The following is a 15,026-nucleotide window of genomic DNA, read 5'->3' as shown; positions in this document are numbered from 1 at the left end:
CCACATTGAGTAAATTTGTACAAATCCATGACAACTGTATAGGGGGAAAAACACCATCTGATTTTTAATTTACATTTCATTGATTACTGTCAAGGTTAAACATTTTCTTATATGTTATTTGTTGATAATTTCTCTTTCTTTATTGGCCTTTCTGCTTTTTGCTCATTTTCTATTAGTATAATCATCTTTATCTTATTAATTTGTAAGACCTCTTAATAACGAATTACTGAGTTAACTTAATGTCGCATATGTAGCCCCCATGTCTTTTGTCTTTTAGAATGTTGTTTGGTGGAAAGAAATTTTTAAGTTTTACATAGTTAAATATATTTTCCTCCTTTACAATTTCTGCCACTAGAAATTAATACAGCCTGGGGTTGGCGCTGTGGTGTAAGTGGGTAAAGACGCCACCGGTAGTGCCAGCATGACATATGGGTACCAGTTTGAGTCCCAGTTGCACAATTTCTGATCCAGCTCCCTGGGAAAGCAGTAGAAGATGGTCCAAGTACTTGAGACCCTGCACCCACATGGGAGACCCAGAAGAAGCCCTAGCTCCTGGCTTCAGATCAGCACAGTTCCGGCCATCTGGGGAGTGAACCATCAGATGGAAGACCTCTCTCTCTGTGTGTCTGTCTGTCTCTCTCTGTGACTCTGCCTTTCAAACAAAATAAATAAATCTTTTTTTAAAACAAAAGAAGAAATTAATACAGCCTTCCTTGTTCCAAGATCACTTATTTTTATTTGTATTTTCTTCCACTGTACCACAGCTCTTCAAAGTTTGCCCCACAAGGAAGACGTGGCCGCTGCCTTCATAAAAATGGCAGTCAAGGCTTTTAAAAAATAGTCTGGACATAGGGTAAAACCACTGAAGGTATTCCAGCAAGGAGAGGAGAGAGATGGCATATGTTTGTTACTTATTAATTCCTTATACTGCTTCTGGCAGCTCTGTTACTTTGCTCTTCCAGTGGAAGAGGTTTAAAGTGGAAAAAATTAGACATTGCATTTATGTCTAAATAGTAAACCTCTGGACGTGACTGACTGCCCTCACCTTTATCAAAATGGAAGCTCTGCAGTGCCCACCTGGCTCATAGGTTAAGTTGCCCTTTGGGGTACCTGCATCCCATTACCAGAATACCAGAGTCCAGAGCACTCTGCTTCCCATGCAGTTTCCTGCTAATGCACCCTGGGAGGCAGATCATGGCTCGGGTGCTTGGGTTTCTGCTGCTCACATGAGAGACCCAGAGCAAATTCTGGTCTCCTGGCTTCAGCCAGCCTTCAGCTCTGGCAATAAAGGGAATCTGGAATATGACCGAGTGCATGGAAGACCTCTCTGTGTGTCCATCTGTCTCTCTCTTTCAAATGAAATGGAAGTATACACATAAAGCATTTTTTTAAGAAACAATGGCTGTGTCAGCCAGCAAAGGCCTGTGTTTAGTCATTGAATGTATTTATTGCAGACCCAGTGCATGGCACACAGGATGTAGTTGATAAGAGGCGTGTAGGAGGCGCTGAGGGCTTATCAACAACATCCATGGACACATGGGGTATGGGGTAGTAGTGCCGGACTTCGCTGCTTTTTTTTATTAAGGACGTGCAAAGACAGCAGAAACTAAATTTCAGTTTTACCTTTTAGTGGATTTTAGAGAAATGCGCAACTGCCTCAAATCTGGCACAGTAGCCTGGAGTGTTGAGTAATGGAAAATATGCAGAGAAAGAATTCTTTCGGGCAGTGAATTAAGCAGAACAGTGGCATCCACCAACCACGGGCGATAAGAGGCTCTACTCTTACTTCATTAGATGCTATGGCATGTGTCCAATGCAGTAAAAACCAGATCTGGCTCTACATGAACAGAACAAGGAAGGAGCAGTTCTCAAGAACATTCTCTTTCACTGGGGGGTGGGGTGGGGGGTGAGGTGGTCACTGTGAAGACTAACAGAATAATCAATTCTGTTCTGTTCTGATGAGCAACAATGTATAATCCATTACCTATAATTTGCATAACAAGAGAATAACCAAGAGAGTAGAGAGGATGAGAGCTTTCAACAAAAGGTCTAAGTTAAATCCTAACTATCATGTTTTTCATACATACAGAGATTGGAAAGTAAACTCTACAGAAAGATCTGAAGAGGGATGGGTACCTGGCCCAGTGGTTAACAAGGCGCCGGCGCCCCTCATCAGAGTACCTAGGTTCAGTACTCGGCTCTGGCTCCCAATTTCAGCTTCTTGTGAATGCAGACCCTAGGAGGCGATGCTGACAGCTCAAGTAATTGGGTTTGTGCCACTCAACTTGATTGAGTTCGTGGCTCCTGGTTTGGGCCTGGCTCAGACCCGGCTGCTGTAGGTATTTGGGAAGCAAACCAGTGGAAAAGCTTCCTGTCTGTCTGTCTCTAAAACAAAATAAACAAGCAAACTGAAGCGCACTTCAAAGTTGGAAATGTGGTCTTCAAGTCTGCAAAAAGTAGGGAAAAAGGGAACCCTAGGAAAATGTGTGCCCCCTAATTTCTTCAGCATCTAAGATTCAGGATGTATAGTCATTAAAGCTTGCTTATGACGTTAAAGGGAAGAAGGGATCTTCTCTGTATAATCCCTACCAGGTAGGTCTCAAACTGACATGTTCCATGTACCCTGTCCCATGCAGTAAGTTCATGACGATCCTGGTGCCCAGGAAGGGCTCTGTTTCTCCTCTCCATCACCACTAACACATCAACATGCTAGATACATGAGGGCCAGAACCACAGCCCTTCCTGGTGTTTCCTCAGACTCTGGCCCAGAGAGGAGCTCAAGAACCTAAGAAACTGGGGTAAGTGCGGTGGTGCAGCAGGTTAAGGCACCACTTAGGACGCCTGCATCTCCCATCAGAATGGTTGGGATGGAGTCCTGCCTCAACTTCCAGTCCAGCTCCCTGCTGATGCACCTGGCGGGCAGCGAATGACGGACTAAATACTTGGGTTCCTGCCACCCCAATGGAGTTCTTGGCTCCTGGTTTCTGCTCGGCCCAGCCTCCCTCTCCCTCTCCCTCCCTCCCTCCCTCCCTCTCTCTCTCTCTCTCTCTCTCTCTCTAAATATATATATATATATTACTCTACCTTTCAAGTAAACAAAAAATTATCATTTTTAAAAATTTTTAAGAAAGGAAGGCCATACATGGTGGACAGCAGTACACTGGCTGTCGAATTATTCCCATTAAATCCCTAAGACACACCACCAACCCTTCTGTGCCACCAAGGTCACTCCTGTGCTTTCCCTCACAGACCCAAAGGACAGAAGGTAGAGCCTGACTATGATCAGCCTTGCCCTGATGCTTCCCAGGAATAATAAGGCCCCTAGACTGACACTGTCTCCCTACCTCCTGACACCTCCTTAACTGAGATTCCCATCAGCTGGCTGGGGTTTCCCAAGGAAAGAGGGTATTATAGTATGTGTCCAAAGAAGAGGAACAGGCACAAGTCAACCCTCCAACTTTCTAGGAACAATCTTACAACATCAGTGACAGCTGCAGCAACGCTTCCAAGTTCAAACGTACACACCTCATGGATGAGATGATTCTCTAGTTTTATTTGTGCTGAGAAGGGCTGTTTCCTCCCAACAGAATGATTTATTCTTTGTCTTAAGCCAAGAAAACCAGAAGAAAAATGCTGACCTACGAAGGTGACACACGCTTAATCACTGCTCTCGCTGGAAATAATATAAGGCACTCACTGGACCACTCAGGCAGAACGTAACTTCCCGAGTGACAGACACACCTACTGAGACACTTAAAGAGTCCTAGGAGTCTGGTTCCCAGCTGTGTGTTGAGAGCCAACCCATGACATCAGGTCTTGAGTTGCCCTGGAGAAACCTGGGGCAAAGCAGACTGTGCGTGCTCATCCGCGGTTTCCCAAGGGCTGGTTCAGCCTTTCAGCACACCAAACTGTAACTAACAGAAGCCACGGTTTGCAGAAATGGATCTCCTCCCTCCACCCCTCCACGCACGAGCCTGCAGCAGCAGAGCTGCCCGCCTTCCTCTAAGCCAAGCTTACTTCCCAAAGACTGCTCAAGGTAGATAGTTAAATCGGGGTGTCTGGAGGGGGCCTTCTCTTTGGCTTGGCCCAGCAAGATGAAAACCTCTTGGAAACAACTGCGTGGTGGATTTTTTTTTCTTTCCTGGTCTCTCTCTCTCTCTCTCTTTTTTTTTTTTTTGGACAGGCAGAGTGGACAGTGAGAGAGAGAGACAGAGAGAAAGGTCTTCCTGTTGCCATTGGTTCACCCTCCAATGGCCACTGCGGCCAGCACACTGCGGTCGGCGCACCGCACTGATCTGAAGGCAGGAGCCTGGTGCTTCTCCTGGTCTCCCATGTGGGTGCAGGGCCCAAGCACTTGGGCCATCCTCCACTGCACTCCCTGGCCACAGCAGAGAGCTGGCCTGGAAGAGGAGCAACCGGGACAGAATCCGGTGCCCTGACCAGGGCTAGAACCTGGTGTGCCGGCGCCGCAGGCGGAGGATTAGCCTAGTAAGCCGTGGTGCCGGCCATCTTTCCTAGTCTCTTCAGAGAGGTTGAAGTAGCCACAGCCTTCTGCAAAGCTTTGGCCTAGGGAGAGGTGCACCGAGGGGGCTTACAGCATCCTCCAGGCACTGAAGGATCCCGTGGCTTTTGTACCCTTGAGAAGGCCAAACAAATGAAAGATGAACAACAACAACAACAACAACCCAGAAAACCACCTCTGGAAAAGGATCCTCGGTAAAAGGATCACAACAAATTAGAGGGACTATGTGACGTCTAGGTCTTTTCAAGATCTCCTACAAGTGCTGGGCATCTCTACCACAACCCACGGACAAGGCAGTAATGCACGTACTTTTGCAGGCTTCTGGAAATGTCTCTCCCTTGTCTGAAAGCTTTGGTGGCCCGCAGGATCCCGTCCTGGCCTCCTTCTCTGGGCTGTGTTCTGGCCATCTTCCACTAGTGCAGAAGGTGTGTCCCCAAGGGACACTGGACAATATCATGAGACAGCAGACACTGGACAACAGCGTGGTTATCATGACCAGTTCAGGGGAAGGAGATAAAATGAAGAGTCCTACAGTGCTGAAGTCTTTCACTAGGGAGAATTCCATGGTTTAAACGTTAGGTGTCAAGGCTGAGAAATCTTCCAGCCATAATAACCTCTCTGTTATTCCTTAAACAGGCCACAGTTTCTCATATACTTTTGTTTCTCATATACTTTTGTATCTAAACACGGGCTGTTTCCTTTACTTGGAGTGTCCTGTGCTACCTTCTCTGTCCAGGAAACTACCGACCTAAAATGTCACCTCCTCCATGCTGTCCTTCCCAGATCCTCAGAGCTAGATGTCACTTCTTCTTGCCTCCCAGTGTACCCCACTGGAACATGGCCAAGGTGCTCCCCCAAATAATCTGTCACACTCTGAAGGCATGACTCCAGCCTCACGCATCATTTGTCCCCCAAAGTACCCATCTGGCTGCCCAGTGATACTCGCCAAGTCAATCAAGGAATACATGAAAAAGTTACAGACGCTCCCTAGATACTCTGCAACTGTGTCTAAAGGACAGTGGTGCCAACATAAAAAAAAAAAAAAGTAACAGCAACTATTTATAAAGTGCCTGTTGTATGAACATACTATACCAAGCACCGGTTCAAGTATTAACTCATTTTATCCTTGCACCAACCCTGAGAGGTAGCTGCTACCTTCACCATCAGCAGTTTACAGATGAGAACACGAAGACACCAAGAGGTTAAGCTACTTGCCACGGATCACCTAAGCTGGTATCTGGAAGAGCTGGTTTTTAATCACAGGAAGTCTGATCACTATCCCAATATTCATGCAACCTGTATTTCAGCTGTACAGGGGTCTTTTGGAAAACATAAGTGACATCTCCAGAGGACTGCACAACCATACAGCGGCCACCAGCTCCAGTGTCCTTGCCTGAAGCACTGCTCGCCAGGGGCCACACAACTCCCCAGCCTCTGGAATGCTCCTAGCAGGAGAAACAACCTCTTAGCGCCATAAAACGACATCACGCATGCCAGAAAATCATGGTCTCTTGTAAAGAACATCCAAAGTGCTGATTCCTTTAGGCACTTCTTACCTTGTTCATGCTGCAGGAGTGGGAGCAAGGGATCAGGCATGTCACAGTGTGAGTCAGCACTGGAAGGTTCTCCTCTCTTCCTGGAGCAGACAGGTGCACTGTGAACACAGCGAAGAAATCCATCAGCCGACGCTCAGGAAGGCCTGGAGCCGTCCTCTGTCCCGTGGAACTTCCCACCATGATGGCAATGATCATGTCTGTGCTGCCTCACACAGTAGCCACTAGTCAGTCACATGTGGCTGGGGAGCCCCTGAAATGCAGCTAGTGCACTTGACTGCTCAATTTTGTAATGTTCTGTACTTTTAATTACATTTAGAGTCACAGGTGGTTAGTGGCTACCATACTGGACAGTACAGAAGTGCAGATATTCAAATCAGAAGTCTTGGGGGTTGGCGCCGCGGCTCACTAGGCTAATCCTCCACCTAGCGGTGCCGGCACACCGGGTTCTAGGCCTGGTCGGGGTGCCGGATTCTGTCCCGGTTGCCCCTCTTCCAGGCCAGCTCTCTGCTGTGGCCGGGAAGGCAGTGGAGGATGGCCCAAGTACTTGGGCCCTGCACCCCATGGGAGACCAGAAGCACCTGGCTCCTGCCTTCAGATCAGCGCGGTGTGCCGGCTGCAGTGCACCGGCCGCAGCGGCCTTTGGAGGGTGAACCAAGGGCAAAGGAAGACCTTTCTCTCTGTCTCTCTCTCTCACTATCCACTCTGCCTGTCAAAAAAAAAAAAAAAAAAAAAAAAGTCTTGGGGCCACAAATGTTTGGCATGCCAGTGACCAAGAAAGGGCTAGATATTATAGGCTTAGAGTGACCTCACATACACAAAGACAACAGCACTTATCTCTTCAATAACTGTTCCCTTGGCCAAACGACCCAACTACACCCAACACAGAATAAGGGTCCATGTTTATATCCATGTTATTGCTTCTTTACATAAGGTCGTTTGTTTTACCTTATTATATTTTAAAATAAAGCAAATTATTATACAGCTCCAAGGTTCTTAATTTGTCAATCTTAAGGGAAAAACAGAAAAGATTTTCAACCACCTAAATAGATTTGTAGACTTTTCCTTTGAAATATGTTTATGGGTAAGTTTGAGAGGAAGAACAAAACACTATAAAGTTCCTTTAAAGTCACCTGTTTCATGTATTATTTTTTCAGGTTGCATCGGCGAAGGATGTATGTGTCTGAACCTTCTCGTGAAGAACAGAGTTGGAGGTTTACATGCAATTTCAGTGTTTTTAAAAGTTAAAAAAGTATTCTTTTTAAATCAAAATATAATATTAGTAAACCAGAATGATTCCTAAAATATCCACAAATGTTTATTATTAAAAAATCTATGTCTGCATTTCAAAAATTTCTGCATCAAAATTAACTTATCTTTGAATTTTCTCCCACAAACTCTGTGTAGTATAGGTTAAACAGAAACATAAGTTTCTATACACATAGGTTAAACAGAAAAAGAAAAAGACACTCAAATCCAACAGCTCACCATGACCACCTGCAGTTCCTAGGAATCACCCATTGTCCACGGGAGAAGTGCAAGACTGTATTACCCACAGTAACACCCTTCCCTGCTAAGAAAATGATGATGCACTGTATATTTAAAAAAAAAATAAACTCTGGGGCTGGCCCCGTGGCATAGCACGTAAAGCTACCGTCTGCAGTGCCAGCACTCCATGTGGGCACCAGTTGAAGTCTTGGCTGTGCCACTTCTGACCCAACTTCCTGCTAAGGTGCCTAGGAAAGCAGTAGAGCGTGGCCTAAGTGCTTGGGGCCCTGCGCCTGGCTCTGGCCTGGCTCAGCCCTGGCTGTTGTGGCCATTTGGGAAGTAAACCAGCAAATGGAAGATCTCTCTCCCTCCCTCTCTCTCTGTCTCTGCTTCTCCTCTGTTACTCTGACTTTCAAATAAATACATAAATCTTCTAAAAAATAAATAAGCATAAAAAGTGAAAATAAAAAGATAAACTATTACACATACAGTATCATATTTTAAACTCCTTTAAAAAAATATTTCTTTCTTTCTTTGAAAGGCAGAGTTAGAGAGAGACAAAGACAGAAACAGAGACAGAGACAGAGAGAGAGCTCTTTTGTTCGCTGGTTCACTCCCCAAATGGTTGTAACAAAGAAGTCAGGAGCCTGGAGCTTCAGTTGGGTTTCCCACATAGGTGCAGGGGTCCAAATAGTTGGGCCATCTTCTGCTGCTTTTCCCAGGCCATCAGATTCCAAGCGGAACAGCCAAGACTCAAACCAGCGCCCATAGGGGATGCTGGCATTGTAGGTGGCCATAACTTGCTATGCCACAACTCTGGCCCCTAAGCTCCTTTTATAAATTAGAAGTTAAGGAGAGGAAACTGTAAATTATTCCCTGGGTATTTGAAATACCGATTCCAAAGAAAACACTGCACTCAGTCATAGCAAGAACATAACTTTAACAATGATGTACAACCCGGACAGACCCTCGAATGCCAAGTTTGTAGCATGAACACATTAAAAAACCTATGGTGCCTGAGTGAGCACAGCTTCAGAATCAAGAACATTTAGTATCTAGTGCTAATCTATCTTAAAGTGACCGAAAAAAAAAAAAAGCCCGATTTTTACTGTTCTGAATTTCCAGAAGCAGATGCTGATAAGTTTTCTGAGTTTGAAAGCAGAACTCCATAGGTGTTGCTTCCTTTTAAATATTCTTGCATGTTCCAAGCCATTAAAAAAGAACAGGCTAGCACTCAACTAGGAAGTCCATCCCAATGCCTTGCACGGATGCCTAATATCACAGTTCCCTTCAAATGTACACACTGCTATCAGCACAGGAAAGGTGGACACAGGAAGAGAATAACGAACAGACAAGATTCTTGGACATCATTTCCCTGAGGAAACCCACCCAGCTCCAATCATGTCACGGTCCCCAGGTCTTGAGTACAGAATCTGTACTAATTATGGACCCCTCCCTGCTGCCCAGTTCACATATATCATTCTACAACCAAGCCAGAACAAAAACTCTTTGGGGGAAATAGTAGTCACGTAGAAAGTTCTTAAATATTATGAATGGATTTTTTTTCCTTTATGCTCACATTCAGAGCCTAAGGTAATAAAGACTGTGAATGTAGGATCTTAAAAACACTGTTGATAATCACTGCAGACTTTTTACCAAAAAATAAAAAATAAAAAAGGAGAATCTTTCAGTGCCAGGGATGTCAATCTTTTTAAAAATATTAAGAATATCATACAACTGTATAGTACTGAGAATTGTACAATGCATCGAATTTTTTCTTTATTTGAGACAGAGCTCCCACCTTCTTATTCATTCCCTAAATACCTACGACAGTTGGGACTGGGCCAGGTTGATGTTAGAAGCTGGAAATTCAATCCAGGTCTCCCACGTGGAGGGCAAGAAACCATTTACTTGGGCCATCGCTGCTGTCCCCCAGGGCCTGTATTAGCAGGAAGCTGGAGTCAGGAGCCAGGGCCAGGAATGGAACTCAGGCACTCTGATGTGAGGTGTGGCATCTTTTTTTTTTAAGATTTATTCATTTATTTGAGAGGCAGAGTTACAGACAGAGCGAGGGAGAGACAGATCCTCTATCTGCTGGTTCACTCCCCAAATGGCCACCAATGGCCAGAGCTGGGCCCATTCAAAAGCCAGGAGTTAGGAACTAGGAGCCTCCTCCACGTCTCCAATGTTGGCGCCAGGGCCCAAGGACCTGGGCCATCTTTCACTGCTTTCCCAGGCCATAAAAAGAGAGCTGGATCGGAAGAGGAGCAGCCCTGAGACGAACCACTGACTGTATGGGATGCTGGTATCACAGGCAGGGGCTTAACTTACTGCGCCACAGAGCACTGGCCCGAAGATATGTGGCATCTTAACCCATATCTTCACTGTTAGGATGAACGCCAGCTCCATATAATACATCTTTATAGTGACACTCTCATCCAGTACTAGTATCAGTCTCAGTGGAAGTTCTTCCAATTAGGAAACCAGTTACAGAAAGGTAAAAGTCTTGGTTACACCCTACCGACCAGTAGATTCTTGGCTAGAAGTGACTTTATTTCAAGACACTATGGAATTAAAGCATTAACAAAGGTCACATCTAAAAATACCACCACTACCTCCAAACAACACACCCATACACACACACCTCAAAGACCACCTTAGAGAAGAGGTGGCAGTTTGAAAAACTGATTTGCTTCTATGGAGTAATCAAAATGACTGGCCTTGTTCTGGAAGCCCTTCCTCCTTTGAAATGCAGCCTGGCCGCTCTGCTAACTTCAATTTACGAAGAAGCTTCCAGAAATCTACAGCTTAAGCAAGGAGACCGCATCTCCAATGCAAGGCATTAAGGGGGAAACCTGGGTCACCACGGTAGAATAAAGGGTGTCTTCTTTTTATTCTATTTTTCAAAGTTTTCTTATAATCTTTTACAAAAGCTGGGTTCTTCCAGGACTGAAGAAAAGGAAAGTACAGACCCCATTAAAGGGTGTCTTGAGAAGGCTGGTCCCACGAGCTAAGCTGTGACATCCACCCAGTTGATCCTAATAGAGTTGGTTCCAGAAGACAACAAATCTTACAGCCAACCTCAAGTTCCTAAAAGGCTACTGAAATGTAATTCAATTTTCCTATTTTTTGACAGTTTTTAAGTTTATTGGAAATGACATATGTATTTATTTAAAATCTGCTAATTATTTGGCCATGCAAGAGAAAAATTCAAATAATATACATATTGAACATTTTGGTACAAAATTTATAATATGGAAAATAGAGGCAAACCAACCAAGAGGTAAAAGGCTTTAACAATAACATTGTGGATAATAACCATCTTTTACTCAAGTGACCATCCAGACCCATAGTTTATTTTTCCCTTTGTTGACATTTTACAAAAAGATAACCCTGCACTGGAGCACCAAAACTTTTTTTCTTTCCTTTCTAAAAGGCTGGAGACCTTTTATCTACTTTCAAGGTGAGAAGTGTGAGTAAGCAGGATGGTGTAGACAGGGTAATTAGAAGAGAAGAGAGAAATGAAAAAGGTGAAGGCTATCAAGAAGGGGGACTATGAAGGGCACCTGCAAACAGACACCCAGACACGGGTGTGGTGGTACGGATGCTCCTCACTAGCCGCGTCCTCACTACAGAAGAGATCTGGAGACTCTGGCTCCTGGTGGCAACTGTGCAGCCAATGGCTTCTCTAGGGTTATACACTTTCCCGTGCCAGCAGGTGGGAGTTGGAGCAAAGTGAAGACCAGGCCTACTTGCTTCACGACTGTTTATATACCATCGGCCTCCACCTGCCACAGGGAGCAGCCTATTTTACTTGGATCACTGCTAACGAGATACTGAGGTTTGGTGAGAACAGCACAAGCCAACTGGAAACAGCTTAAGTGTGTGGTACCCTGGTCCTAAAGAGTGCGGCTCATGGAGCCAAAACAGAATGGGAATGACGACTTTGGCTTTTGTCCCCACTCCCTCACCTGCTTCCCAGATGTTTACCCCAGCAGCCTTTTGTAAGATGCCCCAAACTGATACATGAAGTGACAAACGGATCAACAGGGTTGGGAGAGAAAGCAGAGACAGGAGTCTACGGAAGTGCTCGAAAGGCTAGGACTTCAGAGCGTGCAGAATCCAATGAATGGACAGGTAAGAGAAGCATCTCTAATTTCCTCCACTCCATTTCTCTGGGTTGGAGTCATCCTCGTGTGTCTGAAGTGAAGTCCTGACAACCTGCAGTGAGAATGCCTACCCAAGACTGGGTAAATACCAGGCCACTTTATTACACAAAGTCCAGTCCTTCCCCAATAAGGGGATGGTGCTGGGACAAGGAACAAACAGACCACTGCCCCCTCCAAACATTCACACACACACCCCTCCCACCTGCCTGGCTTGTTCCTTTCTTTCTAGGGGAGAGGCAGAGGAACCCAAGGAGGTCATCTTGCATGTCCTTCTCCATCCTCAAGGCAACCACAGATGTGTGGTTCTGTTTCTTTGAGACCTCAGTGTCCTGCCCCCCACAACCCGCATACTCACACACTCACACAGAGGCAGCTAACATGGCACGACATGGTTCAACCCCAAGAGACAGGATGACATGCACCATCTGTGTTGGTCCCTTGTGTGCTGGCATCACAGCACACTAAGGAAGATGTGCATCCCAGGCCAGAAGGGTGAGGGCACCTTCCCAGCAATCATCACCAAAGGCTTTCTTCCCCAAGGATAGGTAATTTTAGGTAATTTGAAAAGTAATGTTTATGAGGTTGGCACTGTGGCGTAGTTAGGTTAAGCCTCTGCCTGTGGCGCCGGCATCCCATATTGGCTTCAGTTCATCTCCCAGCTGCTCCTCTTCTGATCCAGCTCTCTGCTATGCCCTGGGAAAGCAGTGGAAGATGGCCCAAGTGCTTGGGCCCCTGCACCCATGTGGGAGACCCAGAAGCTCCTGGCTCTTGGCTTTGGATCAGCCCAGCTCCGGCCACTACAGCCATTTGGGGGAGTGAACCAGGGAATGGAAGACCTTTCTCTCTCTGTCTCTCCCTCTCTCCACAACTCTGCCTCTCAAATAAATAAATAAATCTTAAAAAAATAATATCTGGAAATTTTAACTAGCATGTGAACTATGGTTCAGTAGGAAACTGTGATAATGAAGAGACGAGAGGACTGTAAATTATAGAGACATGCTGTTGTAAAGGGTCTTCCAAAAGTTCATGGAAAATGTGCACTATGAATAAAATTATGTACAGATTTTTCAAATGCTTGCACAAAAATTAACTTAGGTTTTAATACAACTTTCCATGAACTTGCTTGACACACCCTTGTGGTATCTTGAAAACAATCAGTCAATCAGTCTGAGAGCTGGATGGGGAGGAGAAAGGCCAGGAAAAGCCAGGAGGGCCAGTGGTAGTGTCCATTGCTTCCGTAGAACCACTTCTGGCACATGTCCTAGGGGTTTCCCTTAGCTGAATGGTTAAGTCAGAGGAGCTGACACGTGGAGGCAGAACTAACACCAACAAAGGTCAGTCTGAGTCTCCAAGCCAGTTAGGACCATCTTAGTTTAAAGACACCATAAAGAAGAGCCTGCAAAATGTGACCTGATCCAGCCCCCCATGCCTTGCCTGGGTAAGTATCTAAACCAGCTGTCATATATTTATATGCCTCCTGGGCCATGCAAGGAGGAGATGACTGAGTGGTCAGGCCCGAGAAGACGGTGAGGAATTGAGAATGGGGGAGCCGCCACTCAGCCCAGCCCCAGCAAAGTCAGAGCAGGGCACGTGAGGCCGGAGTTTCAGACACGCAAGGAGAGTGGAAAACTGAGCGATGACACAAAATGGTCTGCTTTTTTAGTGCTGGAGACTGATCCTCGTGCTTTGAGCATCCTGTAGGGTGGCATCTGCTGGGCTGGTTTGCATCTACTTCCTGACTGTGGAATCTGTTTCTTTCAAGCCCCGAGAGTGGAAGCTCCCAACCTTCCTCCTGGCCCCTCCACAGCCGTGACCCTTGTGGCTTCCCTGGGAAACCCAGAGGGAGGAGTGGCTGAAGCAGAGCTCAGGAAGCAAGGCAGCCTGAGCATCGTCTCTAAGCTCTTAGGATGCAGTTCTCCAAGTTACCTACCCTGTCTCTTCCTTCTTCACCAAAAAATAAGGAGCAGCTCTTGAGATTACTGCGAGGCTTAAAGGAGTAATGTGCAGAAATGGACTTGACAGTGCTCAGAGAAGATGGGGTCTTCCCTCTTCTTCCCCCAGCACCATTCAGCACACCTCACCCTGCTTACGCTGCAGGAGGTGTTTGCCCTCCGTCATCTCCCATTTCAGAGAGTAAAGAATGTTTCCTGATAGGACCTGCACACCCAGCACCTCCCACTGCCTTAAATACAATACGTGCTCAATATACTGCATTTAGTTATGTTTAGGAATGCCTTCCTTTCCTCTCATCCCATTCTCTCCTCATGCTCTAAGATCAGTATCTGTATCTACTTCTCATGTGACCACAATACTCTGAGATCAAATGAAAAGGTTAAGTCCAAATTAAAAATAAAACAGGGCGGGGTTGGCCCTTGGGAAGCAAGTTATCACTCTTAGGTCAGTGGGGCACTATTTGTGTATCACTGGGAACTTCACTCTTCGCATGCCTCAGAAGAAAAAAATTAAACACAAGAGATTCCATCACCCTGTTGATAAATAAAGAATCATGCTTTAATTTTAGCACCCAGAGGGCATGTATGCCAGTGGTGCATGACTTGCAAAGGATGCCTTCGGCAGCCTCTGGATTCCTGGACAACTCCCAATCCATTCGGTCATTCTGGATGGAGAAGGCTGAACTGTGTTCAGCTAGGACTAAGGCTCACCAGCCCTGCCTGACTTCCCCAGGTTTCTATGGTTTGATGCTAGAAGACTCCCCAGAACTCTGCAAGTAACTTTAGCTTCCTTCTCCCTGTGATTTGCTGGAAGCAAAAATAGCTCCACACACAGACTAGTGGGTTCCTTCAGATGCCCCAGCCGAAAGGGAGCAGTCAAGGGCAAGCGCAATCACTTGGAAGGCATCTCTTTCAAGAAAGAAGCTCAATGGGATCATTGCTCTCCGATGCCAGGTTTCCACTGAAGGAATTTAAATATTCCCACCTTGAGGGTGACCTTGACGGGGGCTAGTGCTTAGGGGTGAAACCGCCTGCTGAGTGAGCCAGACTGGGCACATGGCCATGGTCCTCTGGGAGGAGACCTTCCTTAATCCCCAGAAGAAAGCTATACTGGGCACATCAGGCTGTGGAGGAAGGTGATCTCCAGGATTCCCTGGTAACCCCTGTTTTTTGGGGGCTCAGACCCTGTACTTGTCATTACCAGCTTCTCTGGAGTGTGGCTTACTGTTTCCCAGGGAGTTCTGTGTGCTGGGTTGTTTGTGGATGCCACAGGGATCCAGTGTTTGCTTCCACAGGGGCCTGGGACTGTCAATGCACTTGACTCGGACTCTGTAACCAGGCG

At 46.1% G+C, this 15,026-nt stretch overlaps 1 protein-coding gene across 1 annotated transcript in view; it reads right to left on the bottom strand.

The window, feature by feature from the left end:
* BACH2 (BTB domain and CNC homolog 2) overlaps positions 1-15,026 on the bottom strand; it is a 396,258-nt gene that overhangs the window by 298,122 nt on the left and 83,110 nt on the right. The window contains exon 2 of the mRNA XM_070073780.1: positions 6,079-6,176. The gene's annotated coding sequence lies outside the window, so the exon portion shown is untranslated. The remainder of the gene's footprint in view (positions 1-6,078; positions 6,177-15,026) is intronic.

Source organism: Oryctolagus cuniculus, chromosome 5 (assembly GCF_964237555.1).
Source record: "Oryctolagus cuniculus chromosome 5, mOryCun1.1, whole genome shotgun sequence".
NCBI lineage: Eukaryota > Metazoa > Chordata > Mammalia > Lagomorpha > Leporidae > Oryctolagus > Oryctolagus cuniculus.
The sequence above is the reverse complement of the archived record's forward strand: the minus strand, read 5'-3'. Positions and strand labels throughout refer to the sequence as shown.